Genomic DNA, 25,440 nt, shown 5'->3' on the forward strand with positions numbered 1-25,440 from the left:
AACTTGTCTTGATTTACCATGGGGTCATACTGATTTATGCTCAGTAGGAGTTGTTAGCCTAATGCAACAGTCATTTATTAAATATTAAAAAACATGTCAGAAAATTATTATTCAAGCTATAAAAAAATTAATGCGATTTATAAAGAGTTGTTAAAACTGAAAACTAACTCGTTACAGCTGTAAGAAAATTTCTCATTTGGAACCAATTATTGGCACATTTGCATCATTTAGTTCCAACTCATGATTTCCCACCAATGCATAACTGATTCTTCAAACGGAATTTTCAATACTTTTTCCCCTCCGTTCGATTGATGTCTTTATTGGCGTGTTAACTTTTCCACCGCCGGCCCCACTATTATTAGAAAACTTCTTCCAAATAAATATTCAACAGTTTTCCACGCCATTTATGAGCTCGTTCAGAGAGGAGGGGGGGTCGGATTTTCCCGCACATCAGTACGCGCTCCGGACAGGTCCCACGTGTGGCAGCCGCCTGGAAGCAGGAGCAACGTGAAGGTGAAAAATTAATCACGTCCACTTTGCAATTCATTCAAACCACATTGTGACGGATGGACGGATGGCCCGGACCGCGACGAAACGGACACATAGTTGTGTCAGTTAGCCAATTCACGGAAAACCGGCGGGGGTCGTGGGTCAGGGCCTGGCCAAACCTCGCGCACGCCAACCGTTTGTTCATATTTAATCAGCAAACCGCGAAAGGGGTCAACGCGGATCAAACTAATAAAGTAATTAGATTTTTTGCTGCCACGGTGCTGCAGTTTTTGTTGGTTTGGCACCCCTCCCTCCCCCCACATGCACTATGCAAAATGCTATTGTGTGATTGGAGCTGAAATTGGGGTGGTTCTTCTTTGAAATCTAACTATTTGCTTAAATTTCTCTTTACAAAAATAATTCTGCTAATAGAGCAGCAATTTCCTGTAAACAATTGAATCTATTGAGTCATCTGGTTTGAATCTTCCAATTTCGCAGAACCACCCTAGACGTTGCAATTCAAAGAGCGCGTCAATAAATTGAAAAGTTTTACTGACCGGTGTTCACACAGTCAGGGTGCAAAAAAGGGCTAAAATTTATGAAGAAATCCACCTAAAAGAGTATTCCTTCTAAACAACAATTGTGCAATACGTGCATTGTGAGGCCCCCTACCACGTGTGGTCGTGTTGGACGCACTCAAACGGAATAATGTATTAGCCGAGGAGCTTCAATAATTCACGGTGCGCGGTCGGTCCGTGTGGTTTGTTCTTAAACGTGGGTCAGTTTTTTTTTGTTCAAGCGTTCGAATATTTTAAAACCCCACCAGCAGCAGCTCCAAGATATACAACTCAATCAATGCATCGATGCATTTCTGGTACAGGTGGAACGGGGCTAGGAAAAAAAATTTAAAATGGGCGATTAGTTTTGCATCGGTGCAGATGGAAAACGTTTTGTGGAACTTATTTGAATAAAGTTAAGCTGTTGTTTAACTTATTATTGTATTTAGGTGTTGAAAAAAGGTTATATTCATAATTTATACTAACATATTTTATTTTGAAAAGCAAGTCAGACAAGATTAAGTTGACTGTTATAAAATATTTTGCGATAATTATGGATACTGGTTTTGAAATTGATAAAAGAAGGATTTAATCTAATCAAATCTTACCATAGCACCGCAATTGATGTATGTAATCCTTGAGAATGCTTTAGGTTTTTTGGCGCCTAGCATCTTCAGGACATTAATAATAGCTCAATAGCATTAGAATGCAATGAAATATCAAATAAATTAAAGTTATCATGCCTACATTGATTTATATACATACATAAATACATACATACATACATTGATAATTGGCCAAAGATGATTCGTTGAAATTTATTGATTGTGGACAATAGGGTGGGTACGTTTTTTAAAAAGTTCTCGGATCAAGTTTTAGTATGGTTCCTCTTGTAGGGCATACCCATAGGGACTTTCATGCCAAATATCAGCTCATTTGGTTGTAAACTGGCTGCGCGCATCAGGGTTAAAGTTTACATGGGAAATTGTAACTTTTTGTTCAAACGCTCCTACAGGTCTGGGAAAATCACGCGCCAACTTCTGGTATGGTCAGGCCTATAGGGAATGGTCTGGAGAACACTTTTCCCGAAGAGAGCATATGGATTCGTTGTCCCTAGACCTGGCGCATCGGCAAACAATCCGATGTCTCCAGAATCAACGGTTTCCCTCAAAAAGCATCAAATTTTCCTTAGCATGCTATGAAAGCTTGATAAACACCGCTACGCCATATGTCAGACAGCTACCACGTGGGTGAGAAACGGCTGGAATATATAATTGCAAACCTTCTTTCAACTAGAAAATGATCATTTCGAGTAATCCTGATATTATTTAGTCGAATTCAAAATCTTTGCATAGCAAATTTGTATTTTTTTTGCAAATATTTGGACAATGTATGATCAAAATTAGATCACGTTTTTCCAACATGTCCTGGACACTTTTTGCCGTGGTTATTGAATGAAATTTTGTCCATGCATTCCCTTTGTCAACAGATGATTTGCAAAAAAAGTTTTTTGTGAACATTCGAATATCTGTATCTTGAGAAAAGATTTTCTGATCGTTCTAGTACCTTCGATCAAGATTTATGTTATCAGGACTATTGATGGGTCGCATGACGGATCCGGACATCTTTTTGATCGATATACCTGAGATCCGGCCTCAGCTTATTGTATAAAAAAAACAATGAGCTCATAACTTTGATAGGGGTGGGAATGGGTGGATGGTGCAAAATTTGGTATCAGCAAAACAAGTTTTAAAAAAAACATGATTTTTGAAAAAAGAGATTCAAAAATATACAGAAAAAATATGGTAAAAATAATACAAGCAAGAATTGGTGAATTTTCATAAGGTTCACTAGAGGTGGGCAAAAAAAGAGCGAGCCGCTCAAAGAGCCGGTTCACTAAAAAGAGCGAAAGATCCGTGGCTCACAAAAAAAGAAACGCGGTTCTTTTTTAAACTTCCATCTTTTGAAAAATCCGCCTCGAAATGGCATGATTTTTTTTCAAATTGCATAATTTGTAAAATGTTACCAAAAATTTACTGAATAATTTAGAGATTTTGGAAAAAAAATCCTCTTAGCAATTACAGACTTTATTGATTAAATCAGAATGTAGAAAAGAGTTCGCAGAATGTTTTTTTTTTCCAAATAAAATATCAGCATTAGTTCAATTCTTGCAGAAATAAACGCAATTTTAAAATTAAAAGCATTTTTTCCAACATCCTAGATTTAAGTTTGGATGTCATTCAATTACTTGAATGTATAGGTTCGAGTAGAAATCTTGACCTAGAGACCGCCAAGACCTATGGTTTTAAAGGGCATCTTCTCGTTTTCAGTTTTAATTTTTTTTATCAAATTATTTGTTAAAGTCCAATGTCATAAAATGATACGATTTTAGAAAAACCTTTTCATCAAAATTTTGAAAAAGAGTGAAAGAGCCTTTCAAAAGAGCGGGAAAATTATAAAGTTTAGTAAAGTACTTCAAAAGTTATGCTAAAAAAACGATTTTTACAAAAGTCCGGAAGGTTGTAAAAAGGGTGGTTTTTGTAAAAAAAAACTTCGTCATGTTATAACTTTTAAAAAGGTATTCAAAAGACTTTTCCAACGAGTTCAATAGATTGCAGACACAACTACCCTATCAAAAGTTATTGACCGAGCCACGTAGCCCAGTGGTAACGCTTCCGCCTCGTAAGCGGTAGATCAGGGTTCAAATCCCGGCTCGGACCAACACAACTGGTGATCTTTTCCCTTCTGGAATCGATTGCTTAGTAAAGAGAAGGTAGTGTATCGTCACAAACTGGACCTTATCACGACACCATAGGGAGGCGACCTATGGAATGTTAACATTAACCTTAACTTGTTAACATTAAGTTGAGAATGAAAATGCCACTGAATCCACTTTGTAAATGCCGGCTCCGATACTCTTCAAGGGTGTTCCCCTCAGGAACAGGGAAAGATTTACTACTTTTACTTACTTGGAATTACAAATGTGAGAAAAGTCATAACGCTTGAATAATATTTGTAAAATAATTGAAATCATATCAATGTCATGCTGGTTTACAGTATCGAAGTTATGATTTTTTGAAAACATGGTATTAGTTTCAAAAAAATTTACATAACATAAATCTTAATTCATTTTTATATGCAGCATTAAATTTGCAATTGTGTTTAACTAGATTTGTCAGGCTAAAACTTTTTGAAAAATGTTAGTTAATTTTCAAATTAAAAATATTTTACCAGAAATTAAATCGATTTTCAATGTTTAAATTTTTTTTTAATTACCCACTTTTCCGATTAAATATTTTCTGATGCTTTAAATAAGGATTTTTTTTTAATATTTCTCAAAATCTCCGTTAATTGCTATTAAAAAAAATAAATTAAATTAAATATAATGCTTTCTATAACAATTTAATAACATAAATTTCAAAACATTAAATACATACTTTTGGCATTCAATGAGAAGAATTTCCGTAGGAGACCACTCCACACCATAACAAAGCATAAATGACCTGCATGACCCATGGGTTTAACATTTTTGAATTACTGAGTTACTTTATTACTAAGACACAGATACAAATTTAAAGCATATTTACATATAATGAACTTTGTTTCATTACAGAATTAAATCAAATTTAAAACCTTTTTTTAATATTTAAGCAAAAAGAAATTTGACTCAAATAAACAATTTTAAATATTTTTGTCAGTTTTAAACGATAGTTCTCCCGATTACCTATCGATGGGTCGCATGACGGATCCGAACATCTTTTTGATCAATATACGTGAGATCCGGCCTCAGCTAAGTGTATAAAAACAATGTGCTCATAACTTTTGATTGTGTTTCAAGAGGCTTAAAATAATCTCTTACGATTAAGTTTTGGGTGACGCAAAATCTGGTATCGGCAAAATAAGTTAAAAAAAACGAGATTTTTGACAAAAAAAAGACGCAAAAATATTTTTTAAAAAAATGGTAATATTCATCAGGTAAAAGTGACAAAAAAATGTACAATATTACATAAGAATTGGTGAGTTTTCATCAGGTTCACAAATTTATCAATGTAAAATTACTCAAAAAAAGGTCAATTAACACCAAGACAGATAATACAAACAAAAATTTCAACCTTCCAAAATCAACTTTTTTTTTCGGGGAACTTAATGTCAAACTAAATTGCCATTTTGAAGTCTTTTTTTAAGTGCTCATTTTTTAGCTATTTGAAAATACTTTCTGAGAAAACGCACACCTGCAATAAATATTTTCGAAAGGCTGAGAAGATTTCCCAAAAATATTTTTATTTTGCTTTATTTTTCGGACTGTTGCTTGCTAAGATACAATCTCTGAAAGTTTAAATTTTGTCAAAAATGAATTCTCTTTTCAATTAAAATCGCTAAAATTCTCTCCTTTATTTTGCACTCTAAAAAAATCCGAAATTGTTAAATTTTGCTCAACATGTGAAATAAAAAAAAAAATAAGCTCCTTCAATATATTGGTGTTCGTTCTGAACGGAGCAGAAACTTTTACAAGTCCTTTATTTTAAACAATGAAAATCAAACCAAAAGTTTCTGAGAGTCGTGAGCTCAAAATCGAGGGCTAATTAGATGACATTTAAAAATTTGTTTTTTTTTTTCACAAATCCATAGAGTTTTGTTTAAATTTTTTTGAAAATATATTTTTGCTCCATTTTTTAAGATGTTGGGCCTGAAATTTTGAATTTAGTATTTTTTGGTTTGATGATTTCACTAGCTTTCATGTAACTTTGCTCATAATTTATACTAATATCTCTTTCTCTTTATGTCAGAATAAGTATGTTGTAATTTTTGTTGGGTATACCATATTTTGTTTTTCCTTTTGAGGTTGAAACATGAGCAACAAAAAAAAAACACAAAAACAGCATTACATAAAATGATTAGGATTCCAAGAAAGTTTAAACTGGTGCATTCAGTTGAGTCACATGAACCATTTTTTAAGTCAAACTACAGCGTTTTCTCCAGCATCGACACTAGTTTCACTCGGAAACCGTTTCAATGTATGCGCATTATTAATGCACAGGTGATGGACATAATCGGACATTTTATTTTATATCGATTGTCAGATTGTGACTGAAATTCGAGCAGCGTATAATTGCTTATGATTATACTCACAATCGGCGTCACCGTCGCCGAGCATGTCCGGTGGGCCTGGTCCAGGTTTCAAAAGTTCGCAATTCTCCGAGCCAAGGAGGACGGAGGCGCGGAGTGGACGACGTTCGATGGGCTTTTCGTGTGTGTCTCCTCTCTCTCGGACACTCTCCGTTTGGGGGAAATAATGATATTGAAATTGCTTGCACTCCGGGCCCCGGTATTATTATTATGCATTATGCTTTTAAATTAAGTTTCGGGGCTTAATAGTGTGGGCCGGAACCGGCCGCCCGGACAGGCTGAGATCGAAAGCAGGGATTGTTCGCGGAGGAGGAGGGAGTAAGGGCCAATAAGTGGCACGTCCTCATTCTCTTAGTTTATCGATTCCGAATCGAGCTGGCTTAATTTGACAACTTATCTAGACAATGTGTGCGATTGTGGATTGGCTTTGAAATGACAATTTATTTCATTCAATAGTTTTGAACAAAATGTTGTGTCAATTTATTGTTAGATATGAGCCATTATTATTTAAGTTTTCACAAATTTTATATTTAATTTTTGAAGATTATATCCTTTGACTTCGGATCTATTTCCGTTAAAATTTAGTGATTTTAAAAAAAAAAAAAACTTGTTTCGCCCACAAATGTTTCGACTCAAATGAACGACATAAACTTAGAAAAATATTTGCAACGGTTTTAGCTACTTTATTATATATTGTATTTTTTATGGAAAAAAAACAAAGATAAAGTATTTCTTATTTCTTTGTTCTGATAATTTGGGGCATATTCAACACAGAATGAAGAAATGAGTGATATAAACAATAAAAAATAAAAAATTGCACATAGCAATACAACAATTGTAAAGGAAAAAACGTAACAGAAAATCTTAAATTTACTAAAAATAATACAGAGGAATCATCGTTTTGCTCATTTTTTTCAATTTTTCGTCTATTGAATAATACCATTATCATTTAAATTGTAAAAAAAATGCGTAGAGGCAAATTCAGGTACAAAAACATTGAGCAGTTCTCTCAGATTTCGGTCATTCAACTTTTTTTCTATTTTTTTATCCGACTGAAACTTTTTTGGTGCCTTCGGTATGCCCAAAGAAGTCATTTTGCATCATTAGTTTGTCCATATAATTTTCCATACAAATTTGGCAGATGGCCATACAAAAATGATGCATAAAAATTCAAAAATCTGTATCTTTTGAAGGATTTTTTTGATCGATTTGGTGTCTTCGGCAAAATTGTAGGTATGGATATGGGCTACACTGGAATAAATGATACACGGTAAAAAAAATTTGGTGATTTTTTATTTAACTTTTTGGCACTAAAACTAGATTTGCAAAAAAACACTATTTTCATTTTTTTTATATTTTGATGTGTTTTAGAGGACATCAAATGCCAACTTTTCAGAAATTTCCAGGTTGTGCAAAAAATCTTTGAGCGAGTTATAAACTTTTGAATCAATACTGATTTTTTTTAAAAAATCGAAAATTGGTCGCAAAAACTTTTCAACTTCATTTTTTGATGTAAAATCAAATTTGCAATTAAAAAGTACTTCAGTGAAATTTTGATAAAGTGCCCCGTTTTCAAGTTAAATACATTTTTAGGTGACTTTTTTAAAAAAAGTTGTAGTTTTTCATTTTTTTTAAATAAGTGCACATGTATGCCCACCTTTGAAAAAATATTTTTGAAAAGCTGAGAAAATTTTCTATATTTTGCATTTTTGAACTTTGTTGATACGACCCTTAGTTGCTGAAATATTGCCATGCAAAGGTTTAAAAACAGGAAAATTGATGTTTTTTAAGTCCCACCCAAACAATACACCATTTTCTTATGTCGATATCTCAGCAACTAATGGTCCGATTTTCAATGTTAAAATATGAAACATTCGTGAAATTTTCTGATCTTTTCGAAAAAAATATTTTCAAAATTTTTAAACCAAAACTAACATTTCAAAAGCGCTAAACATTCAATATTACGCCTTTTTGAAATGTTAAACTTGATTTCAAAAATTAAAATATTTTTTTTTCGGAGAGATCAGAGAAATTTTACGTATGTTTCATATTTTATTATTGAAAATCGGACCATCAGTTGCTGAGATATCGACATTAGAAAATGGTGGGTTGTTTGGGTGAGACTTCGAACATCAATTTTCCTTTTTTTTAAACCTTTGCATGACAATAACTCAGCAACTAAGGGCCGTATCAACAAAGTTCAAAAATGCAAAATATAGAGAATTTTCTCAGCTTTTCAAAAATATTTTTTTCAAAAGCGGGAAAACATGTGCACTAATTTAAAAAAAATGAAAAACTATGACAATTTTCAAAAAAGTCACCTAAAAATGTTTTTAACTTGAAAACGGTGCACTTTATCAAAATTTCACTAAGTACTTTTTAATTGCAAATTTGATTTTACATCGAAAAATTAAGTTGAAAAATTTTTGCGACCAATTTTTCAATTTTTTAAAAAAATCAGTATTGATTCAAAAATTCATAACTCGTTCAAAGATTTTTTGCACAACCTGGAAATTTCTGAAAAGTTGGCATTTGATGTCCTCTAAAACACATCAAAAATAAAAATATTGTTTTTTCGCAAATCAAATTTTTAGTGACAAAAAGTTAAATAAAAAATCACCAAAGTTTTTTTTACCGTGTATCATTTTTTTCAGTACCTACAACTTTGCCGAAGACATCAAATCGATCAAAAAATTCCTTCAAAAGATACAGATTTTTGAATTTTCATGCATCATTTTTGTATGGCCAGCTGCCAAATTTGTATGAAAAATTATATGGACAAACTAATGATGCAAAATGGCTTCTTTGGGCATACCGAAGGCACCAAAAAAGTTTCAGTCGGATTAAAAAATACAAATATTAAAATTTAAGAAAAAAAGACCGATTTCGTCGAGAATTGCTGCATTGGCAATGACTCATAGGACAAGTTAAGCTTCCAAACCTGACTTTTTTTTAAATTATGCTTTTTTTTTTAAATGCTAAGCATCAAAGCGCTATCTCGTCATCCCGTCAGAATAAAAATTATGAACCACCCTAATGTCTACCATACCAAAAGATGCCCCTATTGACTTTGATCATTTGTCCCGGAGATACCAAAGCTGTACCCCAGAGGCGAAAACATATTATGTAAAGCCTCTTTAATTTTCAATTTAAAAAAACACCAAAGCTGTGGCGGCTATCAATTTTGTCACGCTAGATTTCGGTTTCGGACCACTGTGGAATGTGCTGAAAAATGTTTAACCGAGTTGTGAATTTTTGAATCAATACCTTTTTTTTCAAACATCTAAGTATAGGTCTCGAAAAATTGTCAACTTAATATTCCGATGAAAAATTGAATTCAAAAAGTACTTCTATAATTTTTTTTAAAAAGTGCACCGTTTTCAAGTTATAACCATTTTGAGGTAAGTTTTTCGAAAATAGTTACAGTAATTAAATTTTTTTTAATTTGTGGCCATGAAAAAAACATATTTTGAAATTCTCTATATTTTTTTAAATTGTTTAAAACGATAGTTGCTGAGATATTGCCATGCAAAGATTAAAAAAAAGAACAATAGTTATTTTCAAATTCTCACCGAAACAATCAACATTATCTAATGTCAGTATCTTGGCAACTATCGCAAGTCCGATTTTCAATGTTAAAATACGAAACTTTTTTTTTCTTTTCGAAAACAACGTGTTGGATTTTTTTATTCAAGACTAACATTTCAAAAAGGCGTAATATTGAATGCTTGGCCCTTTTGGAATATTAGTCTTAAATTAAAATGAATTAAAAATATTGCTTTAGAAAAGATTGGAAAAAAATCCCGAATGTTTCATATTTTAACATTGAAAATTAGTCCACTAACTAAGACTTAGCAAACATCAATTGTCCTGTATTTCAATCTTTGCATGGACATGTCCAAGCAATTAAGGGTCGTATCAACAAAGGTCAACAAATATAGAAAAAAATCTCAGCTTTTAATTTTTATTTTTATTTTTATTTAAAAATGGGCAACATTGTGTTAAAAAAATGAATAACTTTTTTGAAAACGGTGCACATTGTCATAATTTTACTAAAGTACCTTCTGATTTCAAATTCGATTTTACATTGAAAAATTAGTTTTGGTACAAAAATTCAAGCTCGGTCAAAGATTTTTTGCCCATTCTGGAAATTTCTGAAAAATTGGCATTTGATGTCCCCTAAAACATATCAAAAAATAAAAATAAAATAAAAAATAGTATTTATTTGCAAATCAAGCTTTAGTGGCAAAAACTGAAATCAAAAATCACAAAAAAATACCTACAACTTTGCCGAAGACACCAAATCGATCAAAAAATTCCTTCAAGAGGTACAGATTTTTGAATTTTCACACATCATTTTTGTATGGACAGCTGCCAAATTTGTATGGAAAAAAACTAATGATGCAAAATGGCTTCTTTGGGCATACCGAAGGCACCAAAAAAGTTTCAGCCAGATTCAAAAATACAAAAAAATATCGAATAACCGAAATCTCAGAGAATTTATCATTAGATTAAACAAAGCATTTTTTTATTCGTTTTAAAATTGACTTGATTCAAGAATGTACATTTTTGTACTTATAAATCCATAAGCAGTAATTAAACGAAATTATTGCCAACCTGTTGACAAACGAAAAAGAAAAAAAACCTGCACCAAGCCAAGGTGCACTTAATGCAGTTTAACATCGTCATCGTGCAACATATTTATGCTGCTGGCAGCAACAGCAGCATGTTGAGGTTCGCGCTGGGAACCGCCCCAAGTTGATCGATTTGGCCAATAGTTGAGTGATTTTTTGCCTTCTCTCACCGTGGTCGTTTCTTCTTCGACTTGGACATATATATTATATAAAATATAAAATAATCGTGCTGCACATTATGCACATGCAATTTTAAGCCACCGTCCATGCTTTTTTTTCTGGGAGTTGCATGCGGTCCGGTCATTTCAGCTGATTGCTGGAAGGTTTGGTCAAGTTTCGTTTCACTCACACTCGTCGTTTTATTTTCCTGCCCCGAGTTAATGAGCTTCAACATGAATGTCCTGGACGTGAGCGAGATGGGGCGAAAAAGGGAAAATACGAGGAGGGTTGTTATTTCTTTTACTATAATAATATGCGAGCAATTTTAAAAATAAATACATGCTTCTCACTCGGAGAAAATGTAACAGAGTTCTCTCGATGTATAATTCAAAAGTCGAAAGCCGCCAAAAACAGGCAAAAAAATAATATGATCTCACTCGAAACAATTATGCATGCACATATCATTTCAGGGCCAGCCGCCAGACAAGTTTTTCGTGTGTTTTATTTTGTAAAAATCCAGTGCATAATGCAAAAATATTTGGATTTATTAACAGGGATTTTTTCATCAATTGGACTAAGAACGTGTATGAAATCACTCAGCTGAACAAAAAAAAAATTGCATTTTAATGTGAAATTCTTACAAAAATTCCTCCAAAACGATTCGAAGAAATCATGGGGAATTTCATGCGCGATAATTCCAACTCTCAGTTCGTCGCCATCGTGCTAACTTGTCGTACGTGCATTTTGGGCCAAATTGAGTTAAGAACGCCATTTTGTGCAGCTCTTTTTTTTTTTTTTTTTTTTTTAATTTATATTTATTCAAATTTCTTTTCCATGTACATTCATTCAGTTAAAATATTATTGAGTGTCCAATCACAAACGATGACTTTTCACCTCAATTTTAAATACTAGCATCTTTCATTTATTCATGAAATATTGTAGCTTTCGCTATTCCGTGATTTCAAATGTAGGAGGTCCTACATGTACAAAAGGGAAAAGGGATACCTTAAAACTAACTTATAAACTATATAAAGAGCGGATCAATGCAGCTGAAGACTGCAATGATTTTTGTCGAAATGCATCAATTATCTTATTGGACATAACATCCAAAGTGTCAACTTCGGCTAATTGATGAAGTTCACTGGTGCTGAACCAGGGAGGAAGTTTCAGAATCATTTTCAGAATTTTGTTCTGAATCCTCTGAAGTTTTTTCTTCCTGGTTAAGCAACAGCTTGTCCAGATCGGCACAGCATAAAGCATGGCAGGTCTGAAAATTTGTTTATAAATTAACAGTTTATTCTTGAGACAAAGTCTAGAATTCCTGTTTATAAGTGGATACAAACATTTAATATATTTGTTACATTTAACCTGGATACTTTCAATGTGATCCTTGTAAGTAAGGTTTTTGTCAAAACCAAGTCCAAGATATTTCACTTGATCCTCCCACTTTAAATTTACCTCATTCATCTTTATAATGTGATGACTTTTTGGTTTAAGAAAATCAGCCCTTGGTTTGTGAGGGAAAATAATAAGTTGAGTTTTTGCAGCATTTGGAGTAATTTTCCATTCTTTCAAATAAGAATTGAAAATATCCAAGCTTTTTTGTAATCTTCTTGTGATGACACGAAGGCTTCTGCCTTTGGCGGAGATGCTTGTGTCATCAGCAAAAAGTGATTTCTGACATCCTGGGGGCAAATCAGGCAAGTCAGAAGTAAAAATATTGTATAAAATTGGACCCAAAATGCTTCCTTGAGGGACGCCAGCACGTACAGGTAGTTGATCAGATTTGCTATTCTGATAACATACCTGCAGAGTACGATCCGTCAAATAATTTTGAATAATTTTCACGATATAAATCGGAAAATTAAACCTTTTCAATTTCGCAATCAAACCTTTATGCCAAACACTGTCAAATGCTTTTTCTATGTCTAGAAGAGCAGCGCCAGTAGAATAGCCCTCAGATTTGTTGCTTCGAATTAAATTTGAAACTCTCAACAACTGATGAGTAGTTGAATGCCCAAGGCGAAATCCAAACTGCTCATCAGCGAAAATTGAATTTTCATTAATGTGCGTCATCATTCTATTAAGAATTATTCTTTCGAATAATTTACTAATAGATGAAAGCAAACTAATGGGCCGATAGCTTGAGGCTTCAGCAGGATTTTTATCCGGTTTCAAAATCGGAATTACTTTGGCATTTTTCCAACTACTGGGAAAATATGCCAAATCAAAACATTTGTTGAAAATTTTTACCAAGCAACTTAAAGTTGCTTCTGGTAATTTTTTAATTAAAATGTAAAAAATGCCATCCTCACCAGGGGCTTTCATATTTTTAAATTTTTTGATAATAGATTTTATTTCATTCAGATCCGTATTAAAAACTTCATCTGATGAAAATTCTTGTTCAACAATATTCTGAAATTCTATTGAAATTTGATTTTCAATAGGACTCAAAACATTCAAGTTGAAATTATGAGCACTCTCAAACTGCTGAGCAAGTTTTTGAGCTTTTTCCCCATTAGTTAATAGAATATTATCACCATCTTTTAAAGAAGGGATGGGTTTTTGAGGTTTCTTAAGAACCTTTGAAAGTTTCCAAAAAGGTTTGGAATAAGGTTTAATTTGTTCGACATCTCTTGCGAACTTTTCATTTCGCAGGAGAGTGAATCTGTGGTCAATAACCTTTTGCAAATCTTTTTGAATTCGCTTCAGTGCAGGATCACGAGAACGTTGATACTGTCTTCGGCGAACATTTTTCAGACGAATCAGAAGCTGAAGATCGTCATCAATAATGGGAGAATCAAATTTGACTTGGACTTTAGGAATAGCAATATTCCTAGCATCCAAAATTGCATTAGTTAAAGATTCCAAGGCTGAATCAATATCAGCTTTGGTTTCTAAAACAAAATCATGATTTAAATTATTCTCAATATGATACTGATACCTGTCCCAATTAGCTTTGTGGTAATTAAACACAGAACTATTGGGTCTGGTAACTGCTTCATGAGAAAGTGAAAAAGTTACTGGAAGGTGATCAGAATCAAAATCAGCATGAGTCACTAAAGGACCACAATACTGACTTTGATTTGTCAAAACCAAATCAATTGTTGATGGATTTCTAACAGAAGAAAAGCAAGTTGGCCCATTCGGGTATAAAACCGAATAAAGACCAGAAGTGCAATCTCTGAACAGAATTTTACCATTGGAATTTACTTTTGAATTATTCCAAGATTGGTGTTTGGCATTAAAATCACCGATGATCAAAAATCGAGATCTATGCCGAGTAAGTTTATTCAAATCCCCTTTGAAATAATTTTTATTTTCCCCAGTGCATTGGAATGGCAAATATGCAGCTGCAATCATAATTTTCCCAAAAGAAGTTTCAAGTTCAATGCCCAAACTTTCAATAACTTTTAACTTAAAGTCACGTAACGTGCTATAAGTCATACTACGGTGGATAACTATTGCAACTCCACCGCCATTTCGATTCATTCGGTTATTAGTTATAACTTTATAATCTGGATCACTTTTCAAATAAGTGCCAGTTTTTAAAAATGTTTCGGTTATAACAGCAACATGCACGTTATGAACTCGTAAAAAGTTGAAAAATTCATTTTCTTTCGCTTTTAAAGAGCGAGCATTAAAATTCATAATATTGATGGAATTACTTAGATCCATGATTAAACTTCAGGGTAAGAACAACATCATTCGCAAATTTTAATCCAATCTGGATTGCTTCCATCATGGATGTAGCATTACTCATTGTTTGAATCAAACCAAACAGTGAGTTTTGCAAAAAAGTCATTTTTTCAAACGTAACATCGCCGAGATCAGAAGATCCCAAAGCGTTGCCAGCAGAAAAATTTTCAAATGAGATTTGAGGTACCTGCCCAATTTCAGAAAGATTGGTAGAGGATTTAAAATTCGTGGATGAACCCGAAACGACGTTAGCATAAGAAATGCTATTGTTGTTACCTAACTTTTCCACGGTAGGGGTATTTCTAGAATTGTTCGAGTGAGACAGCACGAACGTTTGATTTAAAGATGCAGGTACAACCTGACTTTGAGAAAATTTCGGTTTGGATTTCGGCTGATGCTTAGCACGAGAATCCAAAACCTTTTTTCTGATGGGGCAATCCCAAAAATTTGATTTGTGATTTCCACCACAATTTGCACATTTAAATTGGGTGACTTCTTTCACGGGACAATTGTCCTTGTCGTGAGAAGAATCCCCGCAAACCATGCATTTTGGAACCATGGCGCAATGATCAGTACCGTGACCGAATGCCTGGCAACGCCGGCACTGGGTCAGATTCTGGCCATTACCGCCATGTTTCTTAAAATGCTCCCACTTTACCCGTACATGGAACAAAAACTGAACTTTGTCCAAAAGTTTCAAATTGTTGATTTCATTTCTGTTGAAATGAATCAGATAAAATTGTGAAGTCAAACCAAAGCGAGAAATATTCCCGTTTGATTTTTTCTTCATCGGTATTACTTGGGATGGGGCAAAGCCAAGCAACACCTTAAGTTCGTTTTTGATCTCATCCACCGACAAGTCGTTGGAGAGACCTTTCAGGACCGCCTTGAATGGACGAGCATTCTTGGTCTCATACGTGTAGAAATTGTGTTTGTGGTTTTTCAAATAACCAACAAAAGTTTGGTGATCTTGTAAAGATTCCGTCAACAAGCGACATTCTCCTCTTCGGCCAAGCTGGAACGAAACCTTCAAATTGCAAGTTTCCTTGCAATTCTTCAGTTGCGTTCGAAAGCTGGCCAAATCGGAGACGGAAGTCACAACAATTGGCGGAGCCTTTACTCGTTTCTCGACGGCAGAAGGCTCAGTACGAGGAGAAGGTTCCTTGTCATCAGTTTCGGATAAAACACCGAAACTGTTTGTCAATGGAATTGGAGGATTGACCTCACATTCAGAATCAGAATCAGACCTCAGAAGAGGCTGTTTTCTTTTTCTGTTTCCGTTACCCGGTTTAGCGTTCAAACGCTTCACCGACGTAACGACCAAATCTTCAGAAGATTTGCGTTTACCTTTGTTTTGACGCATTTTGCAAGCAAAGTTCTCTTAAAAAGATGGCTTCGTTTGTAAAATACAACAAAATTTCAGGCGGGGTTAGTCTTGAAAAGACTGTTTAGAATTTTGGAAAATAACTCAGGTAGTCTTTAAAAAGACTGTGAATTTTGTTTTGAAATAACTCTGAGCTTAGGTAGTAAAAAATACCGCAGCTCTAGTGTCCGTTCACCACGAAGGTTCGCAAGACACTGGGATTTTGTGCAGCTCACAATGCCTCACCTTTTGACCTTCACAGATCCCCAAAATTCGATTTCAATCCTGAGATATTCAACAAAAACCGAAAAAACTCCGTGCATTTTTGTCACTTTACATATGAAAGTAGTTTCAATCTTGTCGTGCTATCTTGTCACTCCATGAAAATTGATGTAAGTGCGACAAAAGGCCAAAGGGATTTCAGGCCAGGAAAGTCAGGATGCGTTTGTCGCACGTACAAGCTAGACTACCGTAAACATTTGTAATTATAACTCGGGACTCCAGCAACCAACTTCAACCAAACTTCGGGACAATGCACAGAATGGTCAGCCAAACAAAACGTGTTTGTTATTGTTTACATTGCGTGCGCTCGTTTTTAAATATTCAAGGTCAAACATTAAAACGCGTTTTTCTCGGAACGTCAAAATGGCGGGTGCGACAAGATAGCACGACGACGTCGAGTTACTCAACAGGTTTTTTTTTCATGCTTTTCTCAGCAAACGAGTCAGTCGTGAGCGTTTTCTTGCCAGGGCATCCTTCCCTTGGGCTATGTTTATTGTTTTTCGGTGGCGAACAGGAGCAGCAGTAGCAGCCAAGATCAATGAAATGGGATCATTTAGCGGCAAAATGAATTCGAGTGTATACATTTTGAATAAAAATTCGATTAAGGTTGTGGCTTCTGATTTTTTTGTTATTTGCTTCGATGTTGAAAGTTATAATTTTGTGGTGTAGATTTTGTTATGTTCGATTTGATATTCGTGGGTTGAAATTTTTATTCAAACTTTCAGGTTTTGTTAAGGTTACAATTCGTCATTCATTCATTTTTTTTTGTTTTTTAATCCGACTGAAACTTTTTTGGTGCCTTCGGTATGCCCAAAGAAGCCATTTTGCATCATTAGTTTGTCCATATAATTTTCCATACAAATTTGGCAGCTGGCCATACAAAAATTATGAGCATGAGCATGGTTGACTGCCAATGAGCTGCTACTCCGTTATTGACAGATCAGCTGAAGTTAAACAATGAATCAAAAATGATCAGTGGGAGCCAACCATCCGTTCACTGTTTAACCCCTGAAGACCCCGACTTTATTAGTCAATACCGGCGCCCTCCCAAGAAGCCTGCAGTTCAACAAAAGGGAGGAATGTTAGTCCGATAGTTGAAGTTGCAAACTCATCAAGCACATAGTTTTTCGCTATATACTTGTTGATACCGCTTGAGACCGTTGAATCCACAGCATCTCCTTCAAGCATCACGTGATTATTATTTTTTTTTTGGGTTAGTAGGATAAGGTATTAGCTTTTCGATGCCTCCCGAGCTACGATGCTATGGGGAGGACTTTCATAACAAACCCGTTGGCGAGCCTTCCGAGCAACGATGCTATGGGAAGGTCTTTCTAATTAGCACACCAAAACACTCGCGCACAGGTATTTAAATACTGAATAAATGTAATTTTTCATCACGATTACCCAGACGACATTGATGATATAGGAAGGACTATTTTACAGTCATTTACAGTAATACTTAAACTTATTTTAATGCAATAATTCACACGACGTCGTGCCTCCCGATCAACGATGATGTAGGAAGGACTTGAGCAAGCTAATCAGGATGAAACACGAAATCAATTTTTTTTCTTTTCACACACAATGCCACATAATTGACCGCGCGTCACCACCCAACAAATTGAACTCGCAGCTGGCCATACAAAAATTATGTATGAAAATTCAAAAATCTGTATCTTTTGAAGGAATTTTTTGATCCATTTGGTGTCTTCGGCAAAGTTGTAGGTATGGATATGGACTACACTGGAAAAAAATGATACACGGTAAAAAAAATGTTGATTTTTTATTTAACTTTTTGTCATTAAAACTTGATTTGCAAAAAAAAACAAAATTTTTAGTTTTTTTTTATATGTTTTAGAGGACATCAAATGCCAACTTTTCAGAAATTTCCAGGTTGTGCAAAAAATCTTTGAGCGAGATATGAATTTTTGAATCAATAGAGATTTTTTCAAAAAATCGAAAAACTGGTCGCAAATATTTTTTAACTTCATTTTTCGATGTAAAATCAAATTTGCAATCAAAAAGTACTTCAGTGAAATTTTGATTAAGTGCACCGTTTTCAAGTTAAATCCATTTTTTGGTGACTTTTTTGAAAATATTCGAAGTTTTTAATTTTTTAAAATTAGTGCACATGCCCCTTTTTGAAATTTTTTTTTTAAAGCTGAGAAAATTCTCTATTTTTTGCACTTTTGAACTTTGTTGTTACAACCCTTAGTTGCGAGATATTGCCATGCAAAGGTTTGAAAACAGGAAAATTGATGTTTTCTAAGTCCCACCCAAACAACACACCATTTTCTAATGTCGATATCTCAGCAACTAATGGTTCGGATTTTCAATGTTAAACTATGAAACATTCGTGAAATTTTCCGATCTTTTCGAAAAAAATACATTCAAATTTTTAAACCAAGACTTACATTTTAAAACGGCCAAACATTCAATATTACGCCCTTTTAAAATGTTAGTCTTAGTTTAAAATGTTTGAACTTTTTTTTCAAAGGTGGGCATACATGTGCACTAATTTAAAAAAAAAATGAAAAACTACAACTATTTTCGAAAAAGTCACCTGAGAATGTATTTAACTTGAATACGGGGCACTTTATCAAAATTTCACTGAAGTACTTTTTAATTGCAAATTTGATTTTACATCGAAAAATGAAGTTGAAAAATTTTTGCGACCAATATTTCGATTTTTTGAAAAAATCAGTAATTATTCAAAAATTCATAACTAGCTCAAAGATTTTTTGCACAACCTGGAAATTTCTGAAAAGTTGGTATTTAATGTCCTCTAAAACATATCAAAAAATGAATATCAAAAAATAAAAAAAGTAAAAAAAGTGTTTTTTTGTAAATCAAGTTAAAGTGACAAAAAGTTAAATAAAAAATACTCAAAAATTTTGTAGTCCATATCTATACCTACAACTTTGCCGAAGACACCAAATCGATCAAAAAAATCCTTCAAAAGATACAGATTTTTGAATTTTCATACATCATTTTTATATGGCCAGCTGCCAAATTTGTATTAAAAATTATATGGACAAACTAATGATGCAAAATGGCTTCTTTGGGCATACCGAAGGCACCAAAAAAGTTTCAGTCGGATTAAAAATTACAAAAATTAAAATTTAAGAAAAACGACCGATTTCATAGAGTATTGCTCAGCAATTTTTTTTTTAATGAGTTTTAAATTCATAAATCAGATGTTAGTCCACAATAAATTTAAGATAAACATGAACGCAATTGTTTATAAATTGATTAATTGTTTTAAAAAATAGGTGCAATTTATTTTGCTTATATTTTTTGAAAATTCCAATCAGTTTTGCCCAGTCATATTTTGTATTTATTTTCAAATTTTAAATGCAGATTTCCATGCAATAGATAATTACAAAATTGAAAATATGATAGAAGAGTTCGACTTTGGACTAAAAAATTATCGTTTCCTGAAAAATTCAAATTTTCTTGTGTACCTTACATAGCCTTCTGCCATCTTCAAGACATTTGTTCTCGAGCTAAAAGATGTCTTTTAGTATACTTTTCTTAGTAACAGTTTTATAAAAATTTGCCCAAATTTAACATAAATTGCGTAAACTGGGGTGACATTTGTTGGATTTCAAATTATTTTTGGAAAATTTTCCAACTTATAAGGTTTGTATGAAGCTTATTATTTTTATAACATATATTAAACCACACAATAGTAAAAAAATAGTGGCGTTGAAAATTCTTATTTGGAATTCCGGAATGACTTTGATAGTCATAATTTTTTCTTGCTTGTATAATATTTAAAGTGTTTAAATTTTATTTTAATCGTCAAATATACCATCACAAATTTAAAAAAAAAATATTTTAAGAAATTACGGTATTTTGTAAAAAATTTAGTATTTCATTTAAAAAAATCTAAAACAGTAAAAATGCATGCAAAATTTTGAATCGTGTTGTACCCATATTGCGAATAATACAAATTGATAATTTGAGTACTTAAATAACAGTTTGTTGTGAAAATTTTAGAATTTCATTCAAAAGTCTCTAAAACAGTTTGAATTCATGCAAAATTTCGAAACGTGTGATACCCTTAATGAAAATCATCAAAATATGAGTTCTTTTAAAAATTCGGTATTTTGTGAAAATTTGAAATATTTTTTTAGCGAATGCATTAAAAATATAACATGATATTGATGGAATATGTCTATTTAAGAACGATTTCAAAAATGAGTTATTGATTCAAAAGTTTTCGCATTGTATATGAAATTTGTTCTACTGAAAAAGCCTTTAAATTTGGAGTGTTTTTTTAAATTATGTTTCAAAATCACATAATATTTATTACCTAAAAACTCGTTTTACCGTCACTTACTGTAAAATTGTCCAAAGATATTCCGATTCTTAATCGTGTTCATTGAGACAATTATGACATTTTTTGAATAATGCTTTTTATCAACATTATCTGAACTAAAGTAAACTAACTTTTCAAAATTTTATGAAACTTTTTTTCGTGAAGTACTTAGGACACTTCTCCAGTATGATTCCATACCTTTCCGTAAGTATTTAATTTGTACTCTTCATTTTGCGGAAAAATCGTGAACCATTCAAAGTCGCCCCGTTTTACGGTATCAATAATCAGTTAAATATTTTCAACATTTTTGTTTTGTGTCAAAACAAAACGGAAATAACTTGGGAATAACATTTTTTTATAAAAAATAACATTATATGTTATTAATAACAAGATTTGTTATTCGTCGTTATGAATTTTTTGTTATTGGATTGTTATTGTAATAACAGACTTGTAACAATTTTAGTTTTTCTTCGAACAAATCTTTGTTATTATTTTTTGTTATTTCAACAATTAATCCGATCATCCCAATAACAGTTGGTGGTATTCTTCCATAACAAAAAATTTTATTCCAAAGTTGTTTTGGCTTTCAATCAATATCAGACCAATAACAAATTTTGTTATGATAACATGAACTGTTATTTAACCCTTATGCAAAAACGGATTTTTCTAGAAGAATCCATAACAATTTCTGTTATTTTAACAGTATTTGTTATTGAAATGGCATAAATTGAGTTATAACCGTCTGATCGGGAATTGTTTATTATTTTATGATTTTTGATGCTACAAATACGAGTACATGTAACAACCTGAATTCTAAACCCTCTACAACCCAACCCCGCCTTTAGACGGGCTTCGATTTAAAAATTCGCCATAAATCAATTTTTAAACCAGTTTTTACTCGTTTAAAAGTATTGGAAAGAAAAACTTTTAAAATTTTAGGAAATTTATATTCATTCATTGTTCGATAGTGCAATTTTTCTGTTTTTTTTTGGCTCAAACTGAACTTTTTGGTATGAACGCAGGTATCCAAATAGAATATTTTTGAGACTTTTGTTCCTAACAAACTCCCTGTTAACTAACATTCATTTTTGAACTCGACAGATCGTCCTATCTTTCGTCTGCAACACATTTACTTTTGTTATTAACGGTTATTTCCTTAAAGGTGCTTTCCAAAATTCGAGTTGAGGATTTTTTTGATAATCTCGATATTTAAATAATCCTTTAGAAACAATTATTATTTTCCCTCAACTGATCAACTGATTGAATACAAAAAAAAAACTTTGCGCTACGATTAGTTTAGTTTTTATGCACTCAAGGTTAGCATTTTTACGATTCGCTGTCTAATTTGCACCTTCTCAAAGGCAACCCACAATTAAAATGCACTGCAGATGCAAATATTTCTTTATCAGAAGGTCGCAAACTTCTGCGCATTCCATTGGTTGCATTTTATTGTACAGCTAATTACCCATGATATCAGCACAACATTGTAGACGCAGCTGAGGTGAACCATTTCTATAATTGCTTCATTTTAAACAATAAAACTCACGTACAGGACCACACGCAAAAAAAAGGTACAACAACAAACAGGCAAATGTATAGTAATAAAGTTACAACGCACTTTGGTGTACGGTTTTCCTTCCCCCTTCTCTTCATGATGCAGTGCGAACTCCCAAAGTGCGTTCGAGTGCAAATTGCCTTCCCTGCTTCTTAAACTGCACTTTTCATCACAACTTACGGGCCCCCGGGTAGTTAGTGTAGAGAAGGTGCCGAGAGGTGAGATAATTAGTGCTGACATGAAACGAGCGTACTCCCTTCGCGCATAGTTTTTTTTTTGTCTTATCGCAGAATTTCAACCTCAAGTTATGCTACCAGCACCGGCGTTGGAGGGCTGAGCCGTGATGAGCATAAACTGTTCTTAACGTTCGAAGGGAGCTCCTTTGCTGGGAGCTCAGTTATGACACGACGCACGATTCAGTGGTAACTTCATTTGGTTGTACAGGAAAAGCTATAGGCTCTTTGGAAAACTTAACTTAAAATCAGCTTTGTTAACTCAGTAAAAAAACAAATCTTTAACTCCAATCTTCTGGAGAATCGCTTCCAGAAATCTTAAACTCTTTCGTGATAAAGGAGTGAACATTTCGTGATATCTCATCTTTCAATGTTCCCCAAAACAAAATTCTTTTTTCAGAATATGCCCCAATTCCGTACGGCAACAAATGTAAGGAAAACACCTCCTCTGCCTTTGATCGCCCCCTCAGCACTTGAAGCTCCTTCTGTCTGGCAACAGTCTAGCCGCTCCGTAGTCATCAACATCTTGTCCTCACCATCTGTTGCAAAGCCATTCACAAAACCACTAGGACCATCGTCATCGTCCTCCTCCGGAAGAGACGAAACCGACGTGAAGAAGCTTTTCAACCCTCCCCCTCCCCAAAATTCCCAGAATCCGGTTTTCTTACAGTCAGCATCCTCAGCCTCCTCCTCCCCAATAAGAGTATTTTCAGAGCAGTCATCGTTGAGCCCTTGAACCCTCACTGCTACTGAGCAGTTCTCTAGGATTTCGGTCATTCGATTTTTTTTGTATTTTTTAATCCGACTGAAACTTTTTTGGTGCCTTCGGTATGCCCAAAGAAGCCATTTTGCATCATTAGTTTGTCCATATAATTTTCCATACAAATTTGGCAGCTGTCCATACAAAAATGATGTATGAAAATTCAAAAATCTGTATCTTTTGAAGGAATTTTTTGATCGATTTGGTGTCTTCGGCAAAGTTGTAGGTATGGATACGGACTACACTAGAAAAAAATAATACACGGTAAAAAAAATTTGGTGATTTTTTTATTTAACTTTTTGTCACTAAAACTTGATTTACAAAAAAACACTATTTTTATTTTTTTTTATTTTTTGATATGTTTTAGAGGACATAAAATGCCAACTTTTCAGAAATTTCCAGGTTGTGCAAAAAATCATTGACCGAGTTATGAATTTTTTAATCAATACTGATTTTTTCAAAAAATCGAAATTTTGGTCGTAAAAATTTTTCAACTTCATTTTTCGATGTAAAATTAAATTTGCAATCAAAAAGTACTTTAGTGAAATTTTGATAAAGTGCACCGTTTTCAAGTTATAGCCATATTTAAGTGACTTTTTTGAAAATAGTCGCAGTTTTTCATTTTTTTAAATTAGTGCACATGTTTGCCCAGTTTTGAAAAAAATATTTTTGAAAAGCTGAGAAAATTCTCTATATTTTGCTTATTCGGACTTTGTTGATACGACCTTTAGTTGCTGAGATATTGCAATGCAAAGGTTTAAAAACAGGAAAATTGATGATTTCTAAGTCTCACCCAAACAACCCACCATTTTCTATCGTCAATATCTTAGCAACTAATGGTCCGATTTTCAATGTTAATATATGAAACATTTGTGAAATTTTCCGATCTTTTCGAAAAAAATATTTTCAAAATTTTCAAATCAAGACTAACATTTCAAAAAGGCCAAACATTCAATATTACGCCCTTTTAAAATGTTAGTCTTGATTTGAAAATTTTGAAAATATTTTTTTCGAAAAGATCGGAAAATTTCACAATTGTTTCATATATTAACATTGAAAATCGGACCATTAGTTGCTGAGATATTGACGATAGAAAATGGTGGGTTGTTTGGGTGAGACTTAGAAAACATCAATTTTCCTGTTTTTAAACCATTGCATTGCAATATCTCAGCAACTAAAGGTCGTATCAACAAAGTCCGAATAAGCAAAATATAGAGAATTTTCTCAGCTTTTCAAAAATATTTTTTTCAAAACTGGGCAAACATGTGCACTAATTTTAAAAAATAAAAAACTGCGACTATTTTCAAAAAAGTCACTTAAATATGGCTATAACTTGAAAACGGTGCACTTTATCAAAATTTCACTAAAGTACTTTTTGATTGCAAATTTGATTTTACATCGAAAAATGAAGTTGAAAAATTTTACGACCAAAATTTCGATTTTTTGAAAAAATCAGTATTGATTAAAAAATTCATAACTCGGTCAATGATTTTTTGCACAACCTGGAAATTTCTGAAAAGTTGGCATTTTATGTCCTCTAAAACATATCAAAAAATAAAAAAAATTAAAAATAGTGTTTTTTTGTAAATCAAGTTTTAGTGATAAAAAGTTAAATAAAAAAATCACCAAATTTTTTTTACCGTGTATTATTTTTTTCCAGTGTAGTCCGTATCCATACCTACAACTTTGCAGAAGACACCAAATCGATCAAAAAATTCCTTCAAAAGATACAGATTTTTGAATTTTCATACATCATTTTTGTATGGACAGCTGCCAAATTTGTATGGAAAATTATATGGACAAACTAATGATGCAAAATGGCTTCTTTGGGCATACCGAAGGCACCAAAAAAGTTTCAGTCGGATTAAAAAATACAAAAATTAAAATTGAAGAAATAAGACCGATTTCGTAGAGAATTGCTCTACTGCAGTGGGGTTGGATCCGATCAACAGGTTACTCTCGCAAATCCTGTCGACTGTCTAAGGAGACCACCACCACCATCTGGCTTGACACCATCTCTCTTGCTCTTACTGGAGTCGGTGCTGGAGCAAGAAACTTTGGTCTGGCCAAAGAGCTACCGTTTGCTATGTTTGCTTGCTGCAATTCCTCCCCCTGTTTCCTTAACATGGGCTCTAGGAAGAACACGTGTTTGCTGATGTTCTTCTTGAAAGGAGGGGTCCGGGCGCAGATGTACTTCACCGCAGACGACGACGGCATTCCGTAAAAGGGTTGAAGGTTGGTGCGGTGGAAATTTGAAC

This window comes from Culex pipiens, chromosome 3, assembly GCF_016801865.2.
Source record: "Culex pipiens pallens isolate TS chromosome 3, TS_CPP_V2, whole genome shotgun sequence".
Lineage (NCBI taxonomy): Eukaryota > Metazoa > Arthropoda > Insecta > Diptera > Culicidae > Culex > Culex pipiens.